The sequence below is a fragment of the Stenella coeruleoalba genome (genome assembly GCF_951394435.1).
Source record: "Stenella coeruleoalba genome assembly, chromosome: 4".
NCBI classification, from domain to species: domain Eukaryota; kingdom Metazoa; phylum Chordata; class Mammalia; order Artiodactyla; family Delphinidae; genus Stenella; species Stenella coeruleoalba.
The window spans coordinates 95,343,455-95,371,415 of record NC_137149.1 but is presented as its reverse complement, the minus strand read 5'-3'; the positions used below and the strand labels follow the sequence as shown (position 1 = coordinate 95,371,415).

At 44.0% G+C, this 27,961-nt stretch overlaps 1 long non-coding RNA gene across 8 annotated transcripts in view; it reads left to right on the top strand.

The window, feature by feature from the left end:
* Positions 1 to 27,961, top strand: part of LOC307185420 — a 1,105,689-nt gene that overhangs the window by 475,921 nt on the left and 601,807 nt on the right. For 2 of the 8 annotated variants that reach the window (XR_013828056.1, XR_013828062.1), the window contains exon 2: positions 21,998 to 22,083. The exons of the other annotated variants lie outside the window; for them this stretch is intronic. This is a non-coding gene — a long non-coding RNA (uncharacterized lncRNA). The remainder of the gene's footprint in view (positions 1 to 21,997; positions 22,084 to 27,961) is intronic. 8 annotated transcript variants of the gene reach the window in all.

Here is a 27,961-nt window from a genome sequence, read left to right as displayed (position 1 = left end):
ACTTTCTGCGATGTTGAACTTGTACTGTAAACGAGGTTCTTGTAAACAGAGGCGTCCCAAACTTTGGGGTGGCTGTGTCTTTTTGATTTTAATTTCCCTAAGCTATAGGACCATAAGTGGCAGTGCCCTAGGCTCTGTTGCTTTGTTTTTTAGATGTTTCAGGAAACACCATACACTTCTCCCGAGTGTCTGTTGGCAATTTACATCCCGCCCATCAGCATAACAAGGCTCCCAGTTCTCCATGGCCTGTCCTGCCTTTCTGGATTTTACACTTTTTTCAGATGGCCCTTTTGACCGGGGGGAAGTGAGACTTCATTGTAGTGCAGATTTCCTTTGCAAGCTTGCTTGGTTGGCCAAAAAGGGCGTATGCGTTTTTTCCTGAATATATTCAGGAAAAAACGCATACGCCCTTTTTGGCCAAGTGCATCATTGTGGACGTTCTGCCTCTTTTCCTATGCTTTCAATGCAATTCCAGTCTACCTCCTGAAATCGGTTTCCTGCAATTCTGCCCCGCTTTCAAGTCCTCTTGGCAGCCTTACTTCAGTCTATTTTTGGACGATAACTGTCATTTATAACTCTGCAGGTTTGTGAATTACAGTGCCCCTGAGCTCCTTTCTTCAACTCGCTTTCTTTTGAGCTGGCCGCAACACCGCAGGATGGCTTCAGGCCCTAATCTGGTTCCGGCACGGCACGCTGAGCCTTTGGTTAATTCCTCTTCCTGGTGGGAAATGAGAGTTAAATTTGCCCGTCCAGACACCTCCAGCTAGCCTCTCATTGGTTCTCGCTATTCCTGTTCATCTTCCGCAGAAATTGCAAACTGGGCGAAACAGGAGGTTAAAGGGACTGACTCTCCAAGTCGGGAGAGTGTTAGTAAAGCATCTGGAATGTTGCACCCGAGTACCAGGGGAGGAAAACTGAGACATATTTGAACACGTCTCCCGATCACATGGTTGATCATACTCTAGGTTCCACATGCATGTTTTAGCTGAAGGAAGAATACCTTAAACCTGGGTAGTTGAAACCCGTGGAATGGGTACCATGCAATATGACTTCAAAGGGTCTTCATTTGCTCACCGAAACTCTCCAATCCTATCACTGCTGCGTTTATGCCCCTGTACACATGCTTGATTCTCTTTCGGAGACATAGCAATCCATAGGTTTTAAGATACTTACTAGTCAGGTACATTCTTAGGCGTTTAATATGCGGTGTTGAGTCCATTTCGTTGAGCAAGGAGTAGCTCTTGTCTATTCCATATTTGACTTAAGGAACTTTATCTGTGCTCATTTCAATCTCTGGTTTTATGCAGCACCCCAACTCACCTTTACCCTTAAGCAAGCATAAGTTGGTTTTCTAAATTTGAGACCCTGTTCTGTTCTGTAATTCAGTTCCTGTGTAGCCAAGTTTACATTCCGTGTATTAGTGATATCTTATGATGTTTCTTTTTCTGTGTGACTTACTTCAGTTAGAATCATCATACCTGAATCCACTCATTGTGCTGCTAAGGGCCTGATGACACAGATTTCATTGCTGAGTGATATTGCTTTGTAAGTAAATACCACAAGTTCTTTATCCATTTTTCACTTTCTGCGATGTTGAACTTGTACTGTAAACGAGGTTCTTGTAAACAGAGCCGTTCCAAACTTTGGGGTGGCTGTGTCTTTTTGATTTTAATTTCCCTAAGCTATAGGACCATAAGTGGAAGTGCCCTAGGTTCTGTTGCTTTGTTTTTTAGATGTTTCAGGAAACACCATACACTTCTCCCGAGTGGTTGTTGGCAATTTACATCCCGCCCATCAGCATAACAAGGCTCCCAGTTCTCCATGGCCTGTCCTGCCTTTCTGGATTTTACACTTTTTTCAGATGGCCCTTTTGACCGGGGGGAAGTGAGACTTCATTGTAGTGCAGATTTCCTTTGCAAGCTTGCTTGGTTGGCCAAAAAGGGCGTATGCGTTTTTTCCTGAATATATTCAGGAAAAAACGCATACGCCCTTTTTGGCCAAGTGCATCATTGTGGACGTTCTGCCTCTTTTCCTATGCTTGCAATGCAATTCCAGTCTACCTCCTGAAATCGGTTTCCTGCAATTCTGCCCCGCTTTCAAGTCCTCTTGGCAGCCTTACTTCAGTCTATTTTTGGACGATAGCTGTCATTTATAACTCTGCAGGTTTGTGAATTACAGTGCCCCTGAGCTCCTTTCTTCAACTCGTTTTCTTGTGACCTGGCCGCAACACCGCAGGATGGCTTCAGGCTCTAATCTGGTTCCGGCCCGGCATGCTGAGCCTTTGGTTAATTCCTCTTCCTGGTGGGAAATGAGAGTTAAATTTGCCCGTCCAGACACCTCCAGCTAGCCTCTCATTGGTTCTCGCTATTCCTGTTCATCTTCCGCAGAAATTGCAAACTGGGCCAAACAGGAGGTTAAAGGGACTCACTCTCCAAGTCGGGAGAGTGTTAGTAAAGCGTCTGTATGTTGCACCCGAGTACCAGGGGAGGAAAACTGAGACATATTTGAACACGTCTCCCGATCACATGGTTGATCATACTCTAGGTTCCACATGCATGTTTTAGCTGAAGGAAGAATACCTTAAACCTGGGTAGTTGAAACCCGTGGAATGGGTACCATGCAATATGACTTCAAAGGGTCTTCATTTGCTCACCGAACCTCTCCAATCCTATCACTGCTGCGTTTATGCCCCTGTACACATGCTTGATTCTCTTTCGGAGACATAGCAATCCATAGGTTTTAAGATACTTACTAGTCAGGTACATTCTTAGGCGTTTAATATGGGGTGTTGAGTCCATTTCATTGAGCAAGGAGTAGCTCTTGTCTATTCCATATTTGGCTTAAGGAACTTTATCTGTGCTCATTTCAATCTCTGGTTTTATGCAGCACCCCAACTCACCTTTACCCTTAAGCAAGCATAAGTTGGTTTTCTAAATTTGAGACCCTGTTCTGTTCTGTAATTCAGTTCCTGTGTAGCCAAGTTTACATTCCGTGTATTACTGATATCTTATGATGTTTCTTTTTCTGTGTGACTTACTTCAGTTAGAATCATCGTACCTGAATCCACTCATTGTGCTGCTAAGGGCCTGATGACACAGATTTCATTGCTGAGTGATATTGCTTTGTAAGTAAATACCACAAGTTCTTTATCCATTTTTCACTTTCTGCGATGTTGAACTTGTCCTGTAAACGAGGTTCTTGTAAACAGAGCCGTCCCAAACTTTGGGGTGGCTGTGTCTTTTTGATTTTAATTTCCGTAAGCTATAGGACCATAAGTGGAAGTGCCCTAGGTTCTGTTGCTTTGTTTTTTAGATGTTTCAGGAAACACCATACACTTCTCCCGAGTGTCTGTTGGCAATTTACATCCCGCCCATCAGCATAACAAGGCTCCCAGTTCTCCATGGCCTGTCCTGCCTTTCTGGATTTTACACTTTTTTCAGATGGCCCTTTTGACCGGGGGGAAGTGAGACTTCATTGTAGTGCAGATTTCCTTTGCAAGCTTGCTTGGTTGGCCAAAAAGGGCGTATGCGTTTTTTCCTGAATATATTCAGGAAAAAACGCATACGCCCTTTTTGGCCAAGTGCATCATTGTGGACGTTCTGCCTCTTTTCCTATGCTTTCAATGCAATTCCAGTCTACCTCCTGAAATCGGTTTCCTGCAATTCTGCCCCGCTTTCAAGTCCTCTTGGCAGCCTTACTTCAGTCTATTTTTGGACGATAGCTGTCATTTATAACTCTGCAGGTTTGTGAATTACAGTGCCCCTGAGCTCCTTTCTTCAACTCGCTTTCTTGTGACCTGGCCGCAACACCGCAGGATGGCTTCAGGCCCTAATCTGGTTCCGGTACGGCACGCTGAGCCTTTGGTTATTTCCTCTTCCTGGTGGGAAATGAGAGTTAAATTTGCCCGTCCAGACACCTCCAGCTAGCCTCTCATTGGTTCTCGCTATTCCTGTTCATCTTCCGCAGAAATTGCAAACTGGGCCAAACAGGAGGTTAAAGGGACTCACTCTCCAAGTGGGGAGAGTGTTAGTAAAGCGTCTGGAATGTTGCACCCGAGTACCAGGGGAGGAAAACTGAGACATATTTGAACACGTCTCCCGATCACATGGTTGATCATACTCTAGGTTCCACATGCATGTTTTAGCTGAAGGAAGAATACCTTAAACCTGGGTAGTTGAAACCCGTGGAATGGGTACCATACAATATGACTTCAAAGGGTCTTCATTTGCTCACCGAACCTCTTCAATCCTATCACTGCTGCGTTTATGCCCCTGTACACATGCTTGATTCTCTTTCGGAGACATAGCAATCCATAGGTTTTAAGATACTTACTAGTCAGGTACATTCTTAGGCGTTTAATATGCGGTGTTGAGTCCATTTCATTGAGCAAGGAGTAGCTCTTGTCTATTCCATATTTGGCTTAAGGAACTTTATCTGTGCTCATTTCAATCTCTGGTTTTATGCAGCACCCCAACTCACCTTTACCCTTAAGCAAGAATAAGTTGGTTTTCTAAATTTGAGACCCTGTTCTGTTCTGTAATTCTGTTCCTGTGTAGCCAAGTTTACATTCCGTGTATTACTGATATCTTATGATGTTTCTTTTTCTGTGTGACTTATTTCAGTTAGAATCATCATACCTGAATCCACTCTTTGTGCTGCTAAGGGCCTGATGACACAGATTTCATTGCTGAGTGATATTGCTTTGTAAGTAACTACCACAAGTTCTTTATCCATTTTTCACTTTCTGCGATGTTGAACTTGTCCTGTAAACGAGGTTCTTGTAAACAGAGGCGTCCCAAACTTTGGGGTGGCTGTGTCTTTTTGATTTTAATTTCCCTAAGCTATAGGACCATAAGTGGAAGTGCCCTAGGCTCTGTTGCTTTGTTTTTTAGATGTTTCAGGAAACACCATACACTTCTCCCGAGTGGTTGTTGGCAATTTACATCCCGCCCATCAGCATAACAAGGCTCCCAGTTCTCCATGGCCTGTCCTGCCTTTCTGGATTTTACACTTTTTTCAGATGGCCCTTTTGACCGGGGGGAAGTGAGACTTCATTGTAGTGCAGATTTCCTTTGCAAGCTTGCTTGGTGGGCCAAAAAGGGCGTATGCGTTTTTTCCTGAATATATTCAGGAAAAAACGCATACGCCCTTTTTGGCCAAGTGCATCATTGTGGACGTTCTGCCTCTTTTCCTATGCTTTCAATGCAATTCCAGTCTACCTCCTGAAATCGGTTTCCTGCAATTCTGCCCCGCTTTCAAGTCCTCTTGGCAGCCTTACTTCAGTCTATTTTTGGACGATAGCTGTCATTTATAACTCTGCAGGTTTGTGAATTACAGTGCCCCTGAGCTCCTTTCTTCAACTCGCTTTCTTGTGACCTGGCCGCAACACCGCAGGATGGCTTCAGGCCCTAATCTGGTTCCGGTACGGCACGCTGAGCCTTTGGTTATTTCCTCTTCCTGGTGGGAAATGAGAGTTAAATTTGCCCGTCCAGACACCTCCAGCTAGCCTCTCATTGGTTCTCGCTATTCCTGTTCATCTTCCGCAGAAATTGCAAACTGGGCCAAACAGGAGGTTAAAGGGACTCACTCTCCAAGTGGGGAGAGTGTTAGTAAAGCGTCTGGAATGTTGCACCCGAGTACCAGGGGAGGAAAACTGAGACATATTTGAACACGTCTCCCGATCACATGGTTGATCATACTCTAGGTTCCACATGCATGTTTTAGCTGAAGGAAGAATACCTTAAACCTGGGTAGTTGAAACCCGTGGAATGGGTACCATACAATATGACTTCAAAGGGTCTTCATTTGCTCACCGAACCTCTCCAATCCTATCACTGCTGCGTTTATGCCCCTGTACACATGCTTGATTCTCTTTCGGAGACATAGCAATCCATAGGTTTTAAGATACTTACTAGTCAGGTACATTCTTAGGCGTTTAATATGGGGTGTTGAGTCCATTTCATTGAGCAAGGAGTAGCTCTTGTCTATTCCATATTTGGCTTAAGGAACTTTATCTGTGCTCATTTCAATCTCTGGTTTTATGCAGCACCCCAACTCACCTTTACCCTTAAGCAAGAATAAGTTGGTTTTCTAAATTTGAGACCCTGTTCTGTTCTGTAATTCTGTTCCTGTGTAGCCAAGTTTACATTCCGTGTATTACTGATATCTTATGATGTTTCTTTTTCTGTGTGACTTATTTCAGTTAGAATCATCATACCTGAATCCACTCTTTGTGCTGCTAAGGGCCTGATGACACAGATTTCATTGCTGAGTGATATTGCTTTGTAAGTAACTACCACAAGTTCTTTATCCATTTTTCACTTTCTGCGATGTTGAACTTGTCCTGTAAACGAGGTTCTTGTAAACAGAGGCGTCCCAAACTTTGGGGTGGCTGTGTCTTTTTGATTTTAATTTCCCTAAGCTATAGGACCATAAGTGGAAGTGCCCTAGGCTCTGTTGCTTTGTTTTTTAGATGTTTCAGGAAACACCATACACTTCTCCCGAGTGGTTGTTGGCAATTTACATCCCGCCCATCAGCATAACAAGGCTCCCAGTTCTCCATGGCCTGTCCTGCCTTTCTGGATTTTACACTTTTTTCAGATGGCCCTTTTGACCGGGGGGAAGTGAGACTTCATTGTAGTGCAGATTTCCTTTGCAAGCTTGCTTGGTGGGCCAAAAAGGGCGTATGCGTTTTTTCCTGAATATATTCAGGAAAAAACGCATACGCCCTTTTTGGCCAAGTGCATCATTGTGGACGTTCTGCCTCTTTTCCTATGCTTTCAATGCAATTCCAGTCTACCTCCTGAAATCGGTTTCCTGCAATTCTGCCCCGCTTTCAAGTCCTCTTGGCAGCCTTACTTCAGTCTATTTTTGGACGATAGCTGTCATTTATAACTCTGCAGGTTTGTGAATTACAGTGCCCCTGAGCTCCTTTCTTCAACTCGCTTTCTTGTGACCTGGCCGCAACACCGCAGGATGGCTTCAGGCCCTAATCTGGTTCCGGTACGGCACGCTGAGCCTTTGGTTATTTCCTCTTCCTGGTGGGAAATGAGAGTTAAATTTGCCCGTCCAGACACCTCCAGCTAGCCTCTCATTGGTTCTCGCTATTCCTGTTCATCTTCCGCAGAAATTGCAAACTGGGCCAAACAGGAGGTTAAAGGGACTCACTCTCCAAGTGGGGAGAGTGTTAGTAAAGCGTCTGGAATGTTGCACCCGAGTACCAGGGGAGGAAAACTGAGACATATTTGAACACGTCTCCCGATCACATGGTTGATCATACTCTAGGTTCCACATGCATGTTTTAGCTGAAGGAAGAATACCTTAAACCTGGGTAGTTGAAACCCGTGGAATGGGTACCATACAATATGACTTCAAAGGGTCTTCATTTGCTCACCGAACCTCTCCAATCCTATCACTGCTGCGTTTATGCCCCTGTACACATGCTTGATTCTCTTTCGGAGACATAGCAATCCATAGGTTTTAAGATACTTACTAGTCAGGTACATTCTTAGGCGTTTAATATGGGGTGTTGAGTCCATTTCGTTGAGCAAGGAGTAGCTCTTGTCTATTCCATATTTGGCTTAAGGAACTTTATCTGTGCTCATTTCAATCTCTGGTTTTATGCAGCACCCCAACTCACCTTTACCCTTAAGCAAGAATAAGTTGGTTTTCTAAATTTGAGACCCTGTTCTGTTCTGTAATTCTGTTCCTGTGTAGCCAAGTTTACATTCCGTGTATTACTGATATCTTATGATGTTTCTTTTTCTGTGTGACTTATTTCAGTTAGAATCATCATACCTGAATCCACTCTTTGTGCTGCTAAGGGCCTGATGACACAGATTTCATTGCTGAGTGATATTGCTTTGTAAGTAACTACCACAAGTTCTTTATCCATTTTTCACTTTCTGCGATGTTGAACTTGTCCTGTAAACGAGGTTCTTGTAAACAGAGGCGTCTCAAACTTTGGGGTGGCTGTGTCTTTTTGATTTTAATTTCCCTAAGCTATAGGACCATAAGTGGAAGTGCCCTAGGCTCTGTTGCTTTGTTTTTTAGATGTTTCAGGAAACACCATACACTTCTCCCGAGTGGTTGTTGGCAATTTACATCCCGCCCATCAGCATAACAAGGCTCCCAGTTCTCCATGGCCTGTCCTGCCTTTCTGGATTTTACACTTTTTTCAGATGGCCCTTTTGACCGGGGGGAAGTGAGACTTCATTGTAGTACAGATTTCCTTTGCAAGCTTGCTTGGTTGGCCAAAAAGGGCGTATGCGTTTTTTCCTGAATATATTCAGGAAAAAACGCATACGCCCTTTTTGGCCAAGTGCATCATTGTGGACGTTCTGCCTCTTTTCCTATGCTTTCAATGCAATTCCAGTCTACCTCCTGAAATCGGTTTCCTGCAGTTCTGCCCCGCTTTCAAGTCCTCTTGGCAGCCTTACTTCAGTCTATTTTTGGACGATAGCTGTCATTTATAACTCTGCAGGTTTGTGAATTACAGTGCCCCTGAGCTCCTTTCTTCAACTCGCTTTCTTTTGAGCTGGCCGCAACACCGCAGGATGGCTTCAGGCCCTAATCTGGTTCCGGCACAGCACGCTGAGCCTTTGGTTAATTCCTCTTCCTGGTGGGAAATGAGAGTTAAATTTGCCCGTCCAGACACCTCCAGCTAGCCTCTCATTGGTTCTCGCTATTCCTGTTCATCTTCCGCAGAAATTGCAAACTGGGCCAAACAGGAGGTTAAAGGGACTGACTCTCCAAGTCGGGAGAGTGTTAGTAAAGCGTCTGGAATGTTGCACCCGAGTACCAGGGTACGAAAACTGAGACATATTTGAACACGTCTCCCGATCACATGGTTGATCATACTCTAGGTTCCACATGCATGTTTTAGCTGAAGGAAGAATACCTTAAACCTGGGTAGTTGAAACCCGTGGAATGGGTACCATGCAATATGACTTCAAAGGGTCTTCATTTGCTCACCGAACCTCTCCAATCCTATCACTGCTGCGTTTATGCCCCTGTACACATGCTTGATTCTCTTTCGGAGACATAGCAATCCATAGGTTTTACGATACTTACTAGTCAGGTACATTCTTAGGCGTTTAATATGCGGTGTTGAGTCCATTTCGTTGAGCAAGGAGTAGCTCTTGTCTATTCCATATTTGGCTTAAGGAACTTTATCTGTGCTCATTTCAATCTCTGGTTTTATGCAGCACCCCAACTCACCTTTACCCTTAAGCAAGCATAAGTTGGTTTTCTAAATTTGAGACCCTGTTCTGTTCTGTAATTCAGTTCCTGTGTAGCCAAGTTTACATTCCGTGTATTACTGATATCTTATGATGTTTCTTTTTCTGTGTGACTTACTTCAGTTAGAATCATCATACCTGAATCCACTCATTGTGCTGCTAAGGGCCTGATGACACAGATTTCATTGCTGAGTGATATTGCTTTGTAAGTAAATACCACAAGTTCTTTATCCATTTTTCACTTTCTGCGATGTTGAACTTGTACTGTAAACGAGGTTCTTGTAAACAGAGCCGTTCCAAACTTTGGGGTGGCTGTGTCTTTTTGATTTTAATTTCCCTAAGCTATAGGACCATAAGTGGAAGTGCCCTAGGTTCTGTTGCTTTGTTTTTTAGATGTTTCAGGAAACACCATACACTTCTCCCTAGTGGTTGTTGGCAATTTACATCCCGCCCATCAGCATAACAAGGCTCCCAGTTCTCCATGGCCTGTCCTGCCTTTCTGGATTTTACACGTTTTTCAGATGGTCCTTTTGACCGGGGGGAAGTGAGACTTCATTGTAGTGCAGATTTCCTTTGCAAGCTTGCTTGGTTGGCCAAAAAGGGCGTATGCGTTTTTTCCTGAATATATTCAGGAAAAAACGCATACGCACTTTTTGGCCAAGTGCATCATTGTGGACGTTCTGCCTCTTTTCCTATGCTTTCAATGCAATTCCAGTCTACCTCCTGAAATCGGTTTCCTGCAATTCTGCCCCGCTTTCAAGTCCTCTTGGCAGCCTTACTTCAGTCTATTTTTGGACGATAGCTGTCATTTATAACTCTGCAGGTTTGTGAATTACAGTGCCCCTGAGCTCCTTTCTTCAACTCGTTTTCTTGTGACCTGGCCGCAACACCGCAGGATGGCTTCAGGCTCTAATCTGGTTCCGGCCCGGCATGCTGAGCCTTTGGTTAATTCCTCTTCCTGGTGGGAAATGAGAGTTAAATTTGCCCGTCCAGACACCTCCAGCTAGCCTCTCATTGGTTCTCGCTATTCCTGTTCATCTTCCGCAGAAATTGCAAACTGGGCCAAACAGGAGGTTAAAGGGACTCACTCTCCAAGTGGGGAGAGTGTTAGTAAAGCGTCTGTATGTTGCACCCGAGTACCAGGGGAGGAAAACTGAGACATATTTGAACACGTCTCCCGATCACATGGTTGATCATACTCTAGGTTCCACATGCATGTTTTAGCTGAAGGAAGAATACCTTAAACCTGGGTAGTTGAAACCCGTGGAATGGGTACCATGCAATATGACTTCAAAGGGTCTTCATTTGCTCACCGAACCTCTCCAATCCTATCACTGCTGCGTTTATGCCCCTGTACACATGCTTGATTCTCTTTCGGAGACATAGCAATCCATAGGTTTTAAGATACTTACTAGTCAGGTACATTCTTAGGCGTTTAATATGGGGTGTTGAGTCCATTTCGTTGAGCAAGGAGTAGCTCTTGTCTATTCCATATTTGGCTTAAGGAACTTTATCTGTGCTCATTTCAATCTCTGGTTTTATGCAGCACCCCAACTCACCTTTACCCTTAAGCAAGAATAAGTTGGTTTTCTAAATTTGAGACCCTGTTCTGTTCTGTAATTCTGTTCCTGTGTAGCCAAGTTTACATTCCGTGTATTACTGATATCTTATGATGTTTCTTTTTATGTGTGACTTATTTCAGTTAGAATCATCATACCTGAATCCACTCATTGTGCTGCTAAGGGCCTGATGACACAGATTTCATTGCTGAGTGATATTGCTTTGTAAGTAAATACCACAACTTCTTTATCCATTTTTCACTTTCTGCGATGTTGAACTTGTACTGTAAACGAGGTTCTTGTAAACAGAGGCGTCCCAAACTTTGGGGTGGCTGTGTCTTTTTGATTTTAATTTCCCTAAGCTATAGGACCATAAGTGGCAGTGCCCTAGGCTCTGTTGCTTTGTTTTTTAGATGTTTCAGGAAACACCATACACTTCTCCCAAGTGTCTGTTGGCAATTTACATCCCGCCCATCAGCATAACAAGGCTCCCAGTTCTCCATGGCCTGTCCTGCCTTTCTGGATTTTACACTTTTTTCAGATGGCCCTTTTGACCGGGGGGAAGTGAGACTTCATTGTAGTGCAGATTTCCTTTGCAAGCTTGCTTGGTTGGCCAAAAAGGGCGTATGCGTTTTTTCCTGAATATATTCAGGAAAAAACGCATACGCCCTTTTTGGCCAAGTGCATCATTGTGGACGTTCTGCCTCTTTTCCTATGCTTTCAATGCAATTCCAGTCTACCTCCTGAAATCGGTTTCCTGCAATTCTGCCCCGCTTTCAAGTCCTCTTGGCAGCCTTACTTCAGTCTATTTTTGGACGATAGCTGTCATTTATAACTCTGCAGGTTTGTGAATTACAGTGCCCCTGAGCTCCTTTCTTCAACTCGCTTTCTTTTGAGCTGGCCGCAACACCGCAGGATGGCTTCAGGCCCTAATCTGGTTCCGGCACGGCACGCTGAGCCTTTGGTTAATTCCTCTTCCTGGTGGGAAATGAGAGTTAAATTTGCCCGTCCAGACACCTCCAGCTAGCCTCTCATTGGTTCTCGCTATTCCTGTTCATCTTCCGCAGAAATTGCAAACTGGGCCAAACAGGAGGTTAAAGGGACTGACTCTCCAAGTCGGGAGAGTGTTAGTAAAGCATCTGGAATGTTGCACCCGAGTACCAGGGTACGAAAACTGAGACATATTTGAACACGTCTCCCGATCACATGGTTGATCATACTCTAGGTTCCACATGCATGTTTTAGCTGAAGGAAGAATACCTTAAACCTGGGTAGTTGAAACCCGTGGAATGGGTACCATGCAATATGACTTCAAAGGGTCTTCATTTGCTCACCGAACCTCTCCAATCCTATCACTGCTGCGTTTATGCCCCTGTAGACATGCTTGATTCTCTTTCGGAGACATAGCAATCGATAGGTTTTAAGATACTTACTAGTCAGGTACATTCTTAGGCGTTTAATATGCGGTGTTGAGTCCATTTCGTTGAGCAAGGAGTAGCTCTTGTCTATTCCATATTTGACTTAAGGAACTTTATCTGTGCTCATTTCAATCTCTGGTTTTATGCAGCACCCCAACTCACCTTTACCCTTAAGCAAGCATAAGTTGGTTTTCTAAATTTGAGACCCTGTTCTGTTCTGTAATTCAGTTCCTTTGTAGCCAAGTTTACATTCCGTGTATTACTGATATCTTATGATGTTTCTTTTTCTGTGTGACTTACTTCAGTTAGAATCATCGTACCTGAATCCACTCATTGTGCTGCTAAGGGCCTGATGACACAGATTTCATTGCTGAGTGATATTGCTTTGTAAGTAAATACCACAAGTTCTTTATCCATTTTTCACTTTCTGCGATGTTGAACTTGTACTGTAAACGAGGTTCTTGTAAACAGAGCCGTTCCAAACTTTGGGGTGGCTGTGTCTTTTTGATTTTAATTTCCCTAAGCTATAGGACCATAAGTGGAAGTGCCCTAGGTTCTGTTGCTTTGTTTTTTAGATGTTTCAGGAAACACCATACACTTCTCCCGAGTGGTTGTTGGCAATTTACATCCCGCCCATCAGCATAACAAGGCTCCCAGTTCTCCATGGCCTGTCCTGCCTTTGTGGATTTTACACTTTTTTCAGATGGCCCTTTTGACCGGGGGGAAGTGAGACTTCATTGTAGTGCAGATTTCCTTTGCAAGCTTGCTTGGTTGGCCAAAAAGGGCGTATGCGTTTTTTCCTGAATATATTCAGGAAAAAACGCATACGCCCTTTTTGGCCAAGTGCATCATTGTGGACGTTCTGCCTCTTTTCCTATGCTTTCAATGCAATTCCAGTCTACCTCCTGAAATCGGTTTCCTGCAATTCTGTCCCGCTTTCAAGTCCTCTTGGCAGCCTTACTTCAGTCTATTTTTGGACGATAGCTGTCATTTATAACTCTGCAGGTTTGTGAATTACAGTGCCCCTGAGCTCCTTTCTTCAACTCGCTTTCTTGTGACCTGGCCGCAACACCGCAGGATGGCTTCAGGCCCTAATCTGGTTCTGGTATGGCATGCTCAGCCTTTGGTTATTTCCTCTTCCTGGTGGGAAATGAGAGTTAAATTTGCCCGTCCAGACACCTCCAGCTAGCCTCTCATTGGTTCTCGCTATTCCTGTTCATCTTCCGCAGAAATTGCAAACTGGGCCAAACAGGAGGTTAAAGGCGCTGATTCTCCAAGTGGGGAGAGTGTTAGTAAAGCGTCTGGAATGTTGCACCCGAGTACCAGGGGAGGAAAACTGAGACATATTTGAACACGTCTCCCGATCACATGGTTGATCATACTCTGGGTTCCACATGCATGTTTTAGCTGAAGGAAGAATACCTTAAACCTGGAGAGTTGAGACCCGTGTAATGGGTACCATGCAATATGACTTCAAAGGGTCTTCATTTGCTCACCGAACCTCTCCAATCCTATCACTGCTGCGTTTATGCCCCTGTACACATGCTTGATTCTCTTTCGGAGACATAGCAATCCATAGGTTTTAAGATACTTACTAGTCAGGTACATTCTTAGGCGTTTAATATGCGGTGTTGAGTCCATTTCGTTGAGCAAGGAGTAGCTCTTGTCTATTCCATATTTGACTTAAGGAACTTTATCTGTGCTCATTTCAATCTCTGGTTTTATGCAGCACCCCAACTCACCTTTACCCTTAAGCAAGCATAAGTTGGTTTTCTAAATTTGAGATCCTGTTCTGTTCTGTAATTCAGTTCCTGTGTAGCCAAGTTTACATTCCGTGTATTACTGATATCTTATGATGTTTCTTTTTCTGTGTGACTTATTTCAGTTAGAATCATCATACCTGAATCCACTCATTGTGATGCTAAGAGCCTGATGACATAGATTTCATTGCTGAGTGATATTGCTTTGTAAGTAAATACCACAACGTCTTTATCCATTTTTCACTTTCTGCGATGTTGAACTTGTACTGTAAACGAGGTTCTTGTAAACAGAGGCGTCCCAAACTTTGGGGTGGCTGTGTCTTTTTGATTTTAATTTCCCTAAGCTATAGGACCATAAGTGGCAGTGCCCTAGGCTCTGTTGCTTTGTTTTTTAGATGTTTCAGGAAACACCATACACTTCTCCCGAGTGTCTGTTGGCAATTTACATCCCGCCCATCAGCATAACAAGGCTCCCAGTTCTCCATGGCCTGTCCTGCCTTTCTGGATTTTACACTTTTTTCAGATGGCCCTTTTGACCGGGGGGAAGTGAGACTTCATTGTAGTACAGATTTCCTTTGCAAGCTTGCTTGGTTGGCCAAAAAGGGCGTATGCGTTTTTTCCTGAATATATTCAGGAAAAAACGCATACGCCCTTTTTGGCCAAGTGCATCATTGTGGACGTTCTGCCTCTTTTCCTATGCTTTCAATGCAATTCCAGTCTACCTCCTGAAATCGGTTTCCTGCAATTCTGCCCCGCTTTCAAGTCCTCTTGGCAGCCTTACTTCAGTCTATTTTTGGACGATAGCTGTCATTTATAACTCTGCAGGTTTGTGAATTACAGTGCCCCTGAGCTCCTTTCTTCAACTCGCTTTCTTGTGACCTGGCCGCAACACCGCAGGATGGCTTCAGGCCCTAATCTGGTTCCGGCCCGGCATGCTGAGCCTTTGGTTAATTCCTCTTCCTGGTGGGAAATGAGAGTTAAATTTGCCCGTCCAGACACCTCCAGCTAGCCTCTCATTGGTTCTCGCTATTCCTGTTCATCTTCCGCAGAAATTGCAAACTGGGCCAAACAGGAGGTTAAAGGGACTGACTCTCCAAGTGGGGAGAGTGTTAGTAAAGCGTCTGGAATGTTGCACCCGAGTACCAGGGGAGGAAAACTGAGACATATTTGAACACGTCTCCCGTTCACATGGTTGATCATACTTGGGTTCCACATGCATGTTTTAGCTGAAGGAAGAATACCTTAAACCTGGAGAGTTGAGACCCGTGTAATGGGTACCATGCAATATGACTTCAAAGGGTCTTCATTTGCTCACCGAACCTCTCCAATCCTATCACTGCTGCGTTTATGCCCCTGTACACATGCTTGATTCTCTTTCGGAGACATAGCAATCCATAGGTTTTAAGATACTTACTAGTCAGGTACATTCTTAGGCGTTTAATATGCGGTGTTGAGTCCATTTCGTTGAGCAAGGAGTAGCTCTTGTATATTCCATATTTGACTTAAGGAACTTTATCTGTGCTCATTTCAATCTCTGGTTTTATGCAGCACCCCAACTCACCTTTACCCTTAAGCAAGCATAAGTTGGTTTTCTAAATTTGAGACCCTGTTCTGTTCTGTAATTCAGTTCCTGTGTAGCCAAGTTTACATTCCGTGTATTACTGATATCTTATGATGTTTCTTTTTCTGTGTGACTTATTTCAGTTAGAATCATCATACCTGAATCCACTCATTGTGATGCTAAGGGCCTGATGACATAGATTTCATTGCTGAGTGATATTGCTTTCTAAGTAAATACCACAACTTCTTTATCCATTTTTCACTTTCTGCGATGTTGAGCTTGTACTGTAAACGAGGTTCTTGTAAACAGAGGCGTCCCAAACTTTGGGGTGGCTGTGTCTTTTTGATTTTAATTTCCCTAAGCTATAGGACCATAAGTGGCAGTGCCCTAGGCTGTGTTGCTTTGTTTTTTAGATGTTTCAGGAAACACCATACACTTCTCCCGAGTGGTTGTTGGCAATTTACATCCCGCCCATCAGCATAACAAGGCTCCCAGTTCTCCATGGCCTGTCCTGCCTTTCTGGATTTTACACTTTTTTCAGATGGCCCTTTTGACCGGGGGGAAGTGAGACTTCATTGTAGTGCAGATTTCATTTGCAAGCTTGCTTGGTTGGCCAAAAAGGGCGTATGCGTTTTTTCCTGAATATATTCAGGAAAAAACGCATACGCCCTTTTTGGCCAAGTGCATCATTGTGGACGTTCTGCCTCTTTTCCTATGCTTTCAATGCAATTCCAGTCTACCTCCTGAAATCGGTTTCCTGCAATTCTGCCCCGCTTTCAAGTCCTCTTGGCAGCCTTACTTCAGTCTATTTTTGGACGATACCTGTCATTTATAACTCTGCAGGTTTGTGAATTACAGTGCCCCTGAGCTCCTTTCTTCAACTCGCTTTCTTGTGACCTGGCCGCAACACCGCAGGATGGCTTCAGGCCCTAATCTGGTTCCGGCCCGGCATGCTGAGCCTTTGGTTAATTCCTCTTCCTGGTGGGAAATGAGAGTTAAATTTGCCCGTCCAGACACCTCCAGCTAGCCTCTCATTGGTTCTCGCTATTCCTGTTCATCTTCCGCAGAAATTGCAAACTGGGCCAAACAGGAGGTTAAAGGGACTGACTCTCCAAGTGGGGAGAGTGTTAGTAAAGCGTCTGGAATGTTGCACCCGAGTACCAGGGGAGGAAAACTGAGACATATTTGAACACGTCTCCCGATCACATGGTTGATCATACTCTAGGTTCCACATGCATGTTTTAGCTGAAGGAAGAATACCTTAAACCTGGGTAGTTGAAACCCGTGGAATGGGTACCATGCAATATGACTTCAAAGGGTCTTCATTTGCTCACCGAACCTCTCCAATCCTATCACTGCTGCATTTATGCCCCTGTTCACATGCTTGATTCTCTTTCGGAGAAATAGCAATCCATAAGTTTTAAGATACTTACTAGTCAGGTACATTCTTAGGCGTTTAATATGGGGTGTTGAGTCCATTTCGTTGAGCAAGGAGTAGCTCTTGTCTATTCCATATTTGGCTTAAGGAACTTTATCTGTGCTCATTTCAATCTCTGGTTTTATGCAGCACCCCAACTCACCTTTACCCTTAAGCAAGAATAAGTTGGTTTTCTAAATTTGAGACCCTGTTCTGTTCTGTAATTCAGTTCCTGTGTAGCCAAGTTTACATTCCGTGTATTACTGATATCTTATGATGTTTCTTTTTCTGTGTGACTTATTTCAGTTAGAATCATCATACCTGAATCCACTCATTGTGCTGCTAAGGGCCTGATGACACAGATTTCATTGCTGAGTGATATTGCTTTGTAAGTAAATACCACAACTTCTTTATCCATTTTTCACTTTCTGCGATGTTGAACTTGTACTGTAAACGAGGTTCTTGTAAACAGAGCCGTTCCAAACTTTGGGGTGGCTGTGTCTTTTTGATTTTAATTTCCCTAAGCTATAGGACCATAAGTGGAAGTGCCCTAGGTTCTGTTGCTTTGTTTTTTAGATGTTTCAGGAAACACCATACACTTCTCCCGAGTGGTTGTTGGCAATTTACATCCCGCCCATCAGCATAACAAGGCTCCCAGTTCTCCATGGCCTGTCCTGCCTTTCTGGATTTTACACTTTTTTCAGATGGCCCTTTCGACCGGGGGGAAGTGAGACTTCACTGTAGTGCAGATTTCCTTTGCAAGCTTGCTGGGTTGGCCAAAAAGAGCGTATGCGTTTTTTCCTGAATATATTCAGGAAAAAACGCACACGCCCTTTTTGGCCAAGTGCATCATTGTGGACGTTCTGCCTCTTTTCCTATGCTTTCAATGCAATTCCAGTCTACCTCCTGAAATCGGTTTCCTGCAATTCTGCCCCGCTTTCAAGTCCTCTTGGCAGCCTTACTTCAGTCTATTTTTGGACGATAGCTGTCATTTATAACTCTGCAGTTTTGTGAATTACAGTGCCCCTGAGCTCCTTTCTTCAACTCGCTTTCTTTTGAGCTGGCCGCAACACCGCAGGATGGCTTCAGGCCCTAATCTGGTTCCGGCCCGGCATGCTGAGCCTTTGGTTAATTCCTCTTCCTGGTGGGAAATGAGAGTTAAATTTGCCCGTCCAGACACCTCCAGCTGGCCTCTCATTGGTTCTCGCTATTCCTGTTCATCTTCCGCAGAAATTGCAAACTGGGCCAAACAGGAGGTTAAAGGGACTGACTCTCCAAGTCGGGAGAGTGTTAGTAAAGCGTCTGGAATGTTGCACCTGAGTACCAGGGGAGGAAAACTGAGACATATTTGAACACGTCTCCCGTTCACATGGTTGATCATACTCTGGGTTCCACATGCATGTTTTAGCTGAAGGAAGAATACCTTAAACCTGGAGAGTTGAGACCCGTGGAATGGGTACCATGCAATATGACTTCAAAGGGTCTTCATTTGCTCACCGAACCTCTCCAATCCTATCACTGCTGCATTTATGCCCCTGTACACATGCTTGATTCTCTTTCGGAGACATAGCAATCCATAGGTTTTAAGATACTTACTAGTCCGGTACATTCTTAGGCGTTTAATATGGGGTGTTGAGTCCATTTCGTTGAGCAAGGAGTAGCTCTTGTCTATTCCATATTTGGCTTAAGGAACTTTATCTGTGCTCATTTCAATCTCTGGTTTTATGCAGCACCCCAACTCACCTTTACCCTTAAGCAAGCATAAGTTGGTTTTCTAAATTTGAGACCCTGTTCTGTTTTGGAATGCAGTTCCTGTGTAGCCAAGTTTACATTCCGTGTATTAGTGATATCTTATGATGTTTTTTTTCTGTGTGACTTATTTCAGTTAGAATCATCGTACCTGAATCCACTCATTATGCTGCTACGGGCCTGATGACATAGATTTCATTGCTGAGTGATACTGCATTGTACGTAAGTACCACAAGTTCTTTATCCATTTTTCAATTTCTGCGATGTTGAACTTGTACTGTAAACGAGGTTCTTGTAAACAGAGGCGTCCCAAATTTGGGGTGGCTGTGTCTTTTTGATTTTAATTTCCCTAAGCTATAGGACCATAAGTGGAAGTGCCCTAGGCTCTGTTGCTTTGTTTTTTAGATGTTTCAGGAAACACCATACACTTCTCCCGAGTGTCTGTTGGCAATTTACATCCCGCCCATCAGCATAACAAGGTTCCCAGTTCTCCATGGACTGTGCTGCCTTTCTGGATTTTACACTTTTTTCAGATGGCCCTTTTGACCGGGGGGAAGTGAGACTTCATTGTAGTGCAGATTTCCTTTGCAAGCTTGCTTGGTTGGCCAAAAAGGGCGTATGCGTTTTTTCCTGAATATATTCAGGAAAAAACGCATACGCCCTTTTTGGCCAAGTGCATCATTGTGGACGTTCTGCCTCTTTTCCTATGCTTTCAATGCAATTCCAGTCTACCTCCTGAAATCGGTTTCCTGCAATTCTGCCCCGCTTTCAAGTCCTCTTGGCAGCCTTACTTCAGTCTATTTTTGGACGATAGCTGTCATTTATAACTCTGCAGGTTTGTGAATTACAGTGCCCCTGAGCTCCTTTCTTCAACTCGTTTTCTTGTGACCTGGCCGCAACACCGCAGGATGGCTTCAGGCCCTAATCTGGTTCCGGCACGGCACGCTGAGCCTTTGGTTAATTCCTCTTCCTGGTGGGAAATGAGAGTTAAATTTGCCCGTCCAGACACCTCCAGCTAGTCTCTCATTGGTTCTCGCTATTCCTGTTCATCTTCCGCAGAAATTGCAAACTGGGCCAAACAGGAGGTTAAAGGCGCTGACTCTCCAAGTCGGGAGAGTGTTAGTAAAGCGTCTGGAATGTTGCACCCGAGTACCAGGGTATGAAAACTGAGACATATTTGAACACGTCTCCCGATCACATGGTTGATCATACTCTAGGTTCCACATGCATGTTTTAGCTGAAGGAAGAATACCTTAAACCTGGGTAGTTGAAACCCGTGGAATGGGTACCATGCAATATGACTTCAAAGGGTCTTCATTTGCTCACCGAACCTCTCCAATCCTATCACTGCTGTGTTTATGCCCCTGTACACATGCTTGATTCTCTTTCGGAGACATAGCAATCCATAGGTTTTAAGATACTTACTAGTCAGGTACATTCTTAGGCGTTTAATATGCGGTGTTGAGTCCATTTCGTTGAGCAAGGAGTAGCTCTTGTCTATTCCATATTTGACTTAAGGAACTTTATCTGTGCTCATTTCAATCTCTGGTTTTATGCAGCACCCCAACTCACCTTTACCCTTAAGCAAGCATAAGTTGGTTTTCTAAATTTGAGACCCTGTTCTGTTCTGTAATTCAGTTCCTGTGTAGCCAAGTTTACATTCCGTGTATTACTGATATCTTATGATGTTTCTTTTTCTGTGTGACTTACTTCAGTTAGAATCATCATACCTGAATCCACTCATTGTGCTGCTAAGGGCCTGATGACACAGATTTCATTGCTGAGTGATATTGCTTTGTAAGTAAATACCACAAGTTCTTTATCCATTTTTCACTTTCTGCGATGTTGAACTTGTACTGTAAACGAGGTTCTTGTAAACAGAGCCGTTCCAAACTTTGGGGTGGCTGTGTCTTTTTGATTTTAATTTCCCTAAGCTATAGGACCATAAGTGGAAGTGCCCTAGGTTCTGTTGCTTTGTTTTTTAGATGTTTCAGGAAACACCATACACTTCTCCCGAGTGTCTGTTGGCAATTTACATCCCGCCCATCAGCATAACAAGGCTCCCAGTTCTCCATGGCCTGTCCTGCCTTTCTGGATTTTACACTTTTTTCAGATGGCCCTTTTGACCGGGGGAAGTGAGACTTCATTGTAGTGCAGATTTCCTTTGCAAGCTTGCTTGGTTGGCCAAAAAGGGCGTATGCGTTTTTTCCTGAATATATTCAGGAAAAAACGCATACGCCCTTTTTGGCCAAGTGCATCATTGTGGACGTTCTGCCTCTTTTCCTATGCTTTCAATGCAATTCCAGTCTACCTCCTGAAATCGGTTTCCTGCAATTCTGCCCCGCTTTCAAGTCCTCTTGGCAGCCTTACTTCAGTCTATTTTTGGACGATAGCTGTCATTTATAACTCTGCAGGTTTGTGAATTACAGTGCCCCTGAGCTCCTTTCTTCAACTCGCTTTCTTTTGAGCTGGCCGCAACACCGCAGGATGGCTTCAGGCCCTAATCTGGTTCCGGCACGGCACGCTGAGCCTTTGGTTATTTCCTCTTCCTGTTGGGAAATGAGAGTTAAATTTGCCCGTCCAGACACCTCCAGCTAGCCTCTCATTGGTTCTCGCTATTCCTGTTCATCTTCCGCAGAAATTGCAAACTGTGCCAAACAGGAGGTTAAAGGTGCTGACTCTCCAAGTGGGGAGAGTGTTAGTAAAGCGTCTGGAATGTTGCACCCGAGTACCAGGGGAGGAAAACTGAGACATATTTGAACACGTCTCCCGTGCACATGGTTGATCATACTCTGGGTTCCACATGCATGTTTTAGCTGAAGGAAGAATACCTTAAACCTGGAGAGTTAAGACCCGTGGAATGGGTACCATGCAATATGAATTCAAAGGGTCTTCATTTGCTCACCGAACCTCTCCAATCCTATCACTGCTGCGTTTATTCCCCTGTACACATGCTTGATTCTCTTTCGGAGACATAGCAATCCATAGGTTTTAAGATACTTACTAGTCAGGTACATTCTTAGGGGTTTAATATGGGGTTTTGAGTCCATTTCGTTGAGCAAGGAGTAGCTCTTGTCTATTCCATATTTGGCTTAAGGAACTTTATCTGTGCTCATTTCAATCTCTGGTTTTATGCAGCACCCCAACTCACCTTTCGCCTTAAGCAAGCATTAGTTGGTTTTCTAAATTTGAGACCCTGTTCTGTTTTGGAATGCAGTTCCTGTGTAGCCAAGTTTACATTCCGTGTATTAGTGATATCTTATGATGTTTCTTTTTCTGTGTGACTTATTTCAGTTAGAATCATCGTACCTGAATCCACTCATTATGCTGCTACTGGCCTGATGACATAGATTTCATTGCTGAGTGATACTGCATTGTACGTAAGTACCACAAGTTCTTTATCCATTTTTCAATTTCTGCGATGTTGAACTTGTACTGTAAACGAGGTTCTTGTAAACAGAGGCGTCCCAAACTTTGGGGTGGCTGTGTCTTTTTGATTTTAATTTCCCTAAGCTATAGGACCATAAGTGGCAGTGCCCTAGGCTCTGTTGCTTTGTTTTTTAGATGTTTCAGGAAACACCATACACTTCTCCCGAGTGTCTGTTGGCAATTTACATCCCGCCCATCAGCATAACAAGGTTCCCAGTTCTCTATGGCCTGTCCTGCCTTTCTGGATTTTACACTTTTTTCAGATGGCCCTTTTGACCGGGGGGAAGTGAGACTTCATTGTAGTGCAGATTTCCTTTGCAGGCTTGCTTGGTTGGCCAAAAAGGGCGTATGCGTTTTTTCCTGAATATATTCAGGAAAAAACGCATACGCCCTTTTTGGCCAAGTGCATCATTGTGGACGTTCTGCCTCTTTTCCTATGCTTTCAATGCAATTCCAGTCTACCTCCTGAAATCGGTTTCCTGCAATTCTGCCCCGCTTTCAAGTCCTCTTGGCAGCCTTACTTCAGTCTATTTTTGGACGATAGCTGTCATTTATAACTCTGCAGGTTTGTGAATTACAGTGCCCCTGAGCTCCTTTCTTCAACTCGCTTTCTTTTGAGCTGGCCGCAACACCGCAGGATGGCTTCAGGCCCTAATCTGGTTCCGGTACGGCACGCTGAGCCTTTGGTTAATTCCTCTTCCTGGGGGGAAATGAGAGTTAAATTTGCCCGTCCAGACACCTCCAGCTAGCCTCTCATTGGTTCTCGCTATTCCTGTTCATCTTCCGCAGAAATTGCAAACTGGGCCAAACAGGAGGTTAAAGGGACTGACTCTCCAAGTCGGGAGAGTGTTAGTAAAGCGTCTGGAATGTTGCACCCGAGTACCAGGGTACGAAAACTGAGACATATTTGAACACGTCTCCCGATCACATGGTTGATCATACTCTAGGTTCCACATGCATGTATTAGCTGAAGGAAGAATACCTTAAACCTGGGTAGTTGAAACCCGTGTAATGGGTACCATGCAATATGACTTCAAAGTGTCTTCATTTGCTCACCGAACCTCTCCAATCCTATCACTGCTGTGTTTATGCCCCTGTACACATGCTTGATTCTCTTTCGGAGACATAGCAATCTATAGGTTTTAAGATACTTACTAGTCAGGTACATTCTTAGGCGTTTAATATGCGGTGTTGAGTCCATTTCGTTGAGCAAGGAGTAGCTCTTGTCTATTCCATATTTGACTTAAGGAACTTTATCTGTGCTCATTTCAATCTCTGGTTTTATGCAGCACCCCAACTCACCTTTACCCTTAAGCAAGCATAAGTTGGTTTTCTAAATTTGAGACCCTGTTCTGTTCTGTAATTCAGTTCCTGTGTAGCCAAGTTTACATTCCGTGTATTACTGATATCTTATGATGTTTCTTTTTCTGTGTGACTTACTTCAGTTAGAATCATCATACCTGAATCCACTCATTGTGCTGCTAAGGGCCTGATGACACAGATTTCATTGCTGAGTGATATTGCTTTGTAAGTAAATACCACAACTTCTTTATCTATTTTTCACTTTCTGCGATGTTGAACTTGTACTGTAAACGAGGTTCTTGTAAACAGAGCCGTTCCAAACTTTGGGGTGGCTGTGTCTTTTTGATTTTAATTTCCCTAAGCTATAGGACCATAAGTGGAAATGCCCTAGGTTCTGTTGCTTTGTTTTTTAGATGTTTCAGGAAACACCTACACTTCTCCTGAGTGGTTGTTGGCAATTTACATCCCGCCCATCAGCATAACAAGGCTCCCAGTTCTCCATGGCCTGTCCTGCCTTTCTGGATTTTACACTTTTTTCAGATGGCCCTTTTGACCGGGGGGAAGTGAGACTTCATTGTAGTGCAGATTTCCTTTGCAAGCTTGCTTTGTTGGCCAAAAAGGGCGTATGCGTTTTTTCCTGAATATATTCAGGAAAAAACGCATACGCCCTTTTTGGCCAAGTGCATCATTGTGGACGTTCTGCCTCTTTTCCTATGCTTGCAATGCAATTCCAGTCTACCTCCTGAAATCGGTTTCCTGCAATTCTGCCCCGCTTCCAAGTCCTCTTGGCAGCCTTACTTCAGTCTATTTTTGGACGATAGCTGTCATTTATAACTCTGCAGGTTTGTGAATTACAGTGCCCCTGAGCTCCTTTCTTCAACTCGCTTTCTTTTGAGCTGGCCGAAACACCGCAGGATGGATTCAGGCCCTAATCTGGTTCCGGTACGGCACGCTGAGCCTTTGGTTATTTCCTCTTCCTGGTGGGAAATGAGAGTTAAATTTGCCCGTCCAGACACCTCCAGCTAGTCTCTCATTGGTTCTCGCTATTCCTGTTCATCTTCCGCCGAAATTGCAAACTGGGCCAAACAGGAGGTTAAAGGCGCTGACTCTCCAAGTGGGGAGAGTGTTAGTAAAGCGTCTGGAATGTTGCACCCGAGTACCAGGGGAGGAAAACTGAGACATATTTGAACACGTCTCCCGTTCACATGGTTGATCATACTTGGGTTCCACATGCATGTTTTAGCTGAAGGAAGAATACCTTAAACCTGGAGAGTTGAGACCCGTGTAATGGGTACCATGCAATATGACTTCAAAGGGTCTTCATTTGCTCACCGAACCTCTCCAATCCTATCACTGCTGCGTTTATGCCCCTGTACACATGCTTGATTCTCTTTCGGAGACATAGCAATCTATAGGTTTTAAGATACTTACTAGTCAGGTACATTCTTAGGCGTTTAATATGCGGTGTTGAGTCCATTTCGTTGAGCAAGGAGTAGCTCTTGTCTATTCCATATTTGGCTTAAGGAACTTTATCTGTGCTCATTTCAATCTCTGGTTTTATGCAGCACCCGAACTCACCTTTCCCCTTAAGCAAGCATAAGTTGTTTTTCTAAATTTGAGACCCTGTTCTGTTCTGTAATTCAGTTCCTGTGTAGCCAAGTTTACATTCCGTGTATTACTGATATCTTATGATGTTTCTTTTTCTGTGTGACTTATTTCAGTTAGAATCATCATACCTGAATCCACTCATTGTGCTGCTAAGGGCCTGATGACACAGATTTCATTGCTGAGTGATATTGCTTTGTAAGTAAATACCACAACTTCTTTATCCATTTTTCACTTTCTGCGATGTTGAACTTGTACTGTAAACGAGGTTCTTGTAAACAGAGCCGTTCCAAACTTTGGGGTGGCTGTGTCTTTTTGATTTTAATTTCCCTAAGGTATAGGACCATAAGTGGAAGTGCCCTAGGTTCTGTTGCTTTGTTTTTTAGATGTTTCAGGAAACACCATACACTTCTCCCGAGTGGTTGTTGGCAATTTACATCCCGCCCATCAGCATAACAAGGCTCCCAGTTCTCCATGGCCTGTCCTGCATTTCTGGATTTTACACTTTTTTCAGATGGCCCTTTTGACCGGGGGGAAGTGAGACTTCATTGTAGTGCAGATTTCCTTTGCAAGCTTGCTTGGTTGGCCAAAAAGGGCGTATGCGTTTTTTCCTGAATATATTCAGGAAAAAACGCATACGCCCTTTTTGGCCAAGTGCATCATTGTGGACGTTCTGCCTCTTTTCCTATGCTTTCAATGCAATTCCAGTCTACCTCCTGAAATCGGTTTCCTGCAATTCTGCCCCGCTTTCAAGTCCTCTTGGCAGCCTTACTTCAGTATATTTTTGGACGATAGCTGTCATTTATAACTCTGCATGTTTGTGAATTACAGTGCCCCTGAGCTCCTTTCTTCAACTCGGTTTCTTTTGAGCTGGCCGCAACACCGCAGGATGGCTTCAGGCCTAATCTGGTTCCGGTACGGCACGCTGAGCCTTTGGTTATTTCCTCTTCCTGTTGGGAAATGAGAGTTAAATTTGCCCGTCCAGACACCTCCAGCTAGCCTCTCATTGGTTCTCGCTATTCTGTTCATCTTCCGCAGAAATTGCAAACTGTGCCAAACAGGAGGTTAAAGGCGCTGACTCTCCAAGTGGGGAGAGTGTTAGTAAAGCGTCTGGAATGTTGCACCCGAGTACCAGGGGAGGAAAACTGAGACATATTTGAACACGTCTCCCGATCACATGGTTGATCATACTCTGGGTTCCACATGCATGTTTTAGCTGAAGGAAGAATACCTTAAACCTGGAGAGTTGAGACCCGTGGAATGGGTACCATGAAATATGACTTCAAAGGGTCTTCATTTGCTCACCGAACCTCTCCAATCCTATCACTGCTGCGTTTATGCCCCTGTACACATGCTTGATTCTCTTTCGGAGACATAGCAATCCATAGGTTTTAAGATACTTACTAGTCAGGTACATTCTTAGGCGTTTAATATGGGGTGTTGAGTCCATTTCGTTGAGCAAGGAGTAGCTCTTGTCTATTCCATATTTGGCTTAAGGAACTTTATCTGTGCTCATTTCAATCTCTGGTTTTATGCAGCACCCCAACTCACCTTTACCCTTAAGCAAGCATAAGTTGGTTTTCTAAATTTGAGACCCTGTTCTGTTCTGTAATTCAGTTCCTGTGTAGCCAAGTTTCCATTCCGTGTATTACTGATATCTTATGATGTTTCTTTTTCTGTGTGACTTATTTCAGTTAGAATCATCATACCTGAATCCACTCATTGTGCTGCTAAGGGCCTGATGACACAGATTTCATTGCTGAGTGATATTGCTTTGTAAGTAAATACCACAACTTCTTTATCCATTTTTCACTTTCTGCGATGTTGAACTTGTACTGTAAACGAGGTTCTTGTAAACAGAGCCGTTCCAAACTTTGGGGTGGCTGTGTCTTTTTGATTTTAATTTCCCTAAGCTATAGGACCATAAGTGGAAGTGCCCTAGGCTCTGTTGCTTTGTTTTTTCGATGTTTCAGGAAACACCATACACTTCTCCCGAGTGGTTGTTGGCAATTTACATCCCGCCCATCAGCATAACAAGGCTCCCAGTTCTCCATGGCCTGTCCTGCCTTTCTGGATTTTACACTTTTTTCAGATGGCCCTTTTGACCGGGGGAAGTGAGACTTCATTGTAGTGCAGATTTCCTTTGCAAGCTTGCTTGGTTGGCCAAAAAGGGCGTATGCGTTTTTTCCTGAATATATTCAGGAAAAAACGCATACGCCCTTTTTGGCCAAGTGCATCATTGTGGACGTTCTGCCTCTTTTCCTATGCTTTCAATGCAATTCCAGTCTACCTCCTGAAATCGGTTTCCTGCAATTCTGCCCCGCTTTCAAGTCCTCTTGGCAGCCTTACTTCAGTCTATTTTTGGACGATAGCTGTCATTTATAACTCTGCAGGTTTGTGAATTACAGTGACCCTGAGCTCCTTTCTTCAACTCGCTTTCTTTTGAGCTGGCCGCAACACCGCAGGATGGCTTCAGGCCCTAATCTGCTTCCGGTACGGCACGCTGAGCCTTTGGTTATTTCCTCTTCCTGTTGGGAAATGAGAGTTAAATTTGCCCGTCCAGACACCTCCAGCTAGTCTCTCATTGGTTCTCGCTATTCCTGTTCATCTTCCGCAGAAATTGCAAACTGGGCCAAACAGGAGGTTAAAGGCGCTGACTCTCCAAGTGGGGAGAGTGTTAGTAAAGCGTCTGGAATGTTGCACCCGAGTACCAGGGGAGGAAAACTGAGACATATTTGAACACGTCTCCCGATCACATGGTTGATCATACTCTGGGTTCCACATGCATGTTTTAGCTGAAGGAAGAATACCTAAAACCTGGGTAGTTGAAACCCGTGGAATGGGTACAATGCAATATGACTTCAAAGGGTCTTCATTTGCTCACCGAACCTCTCCAATCCTATCACTGCTGCGTTTATGCCC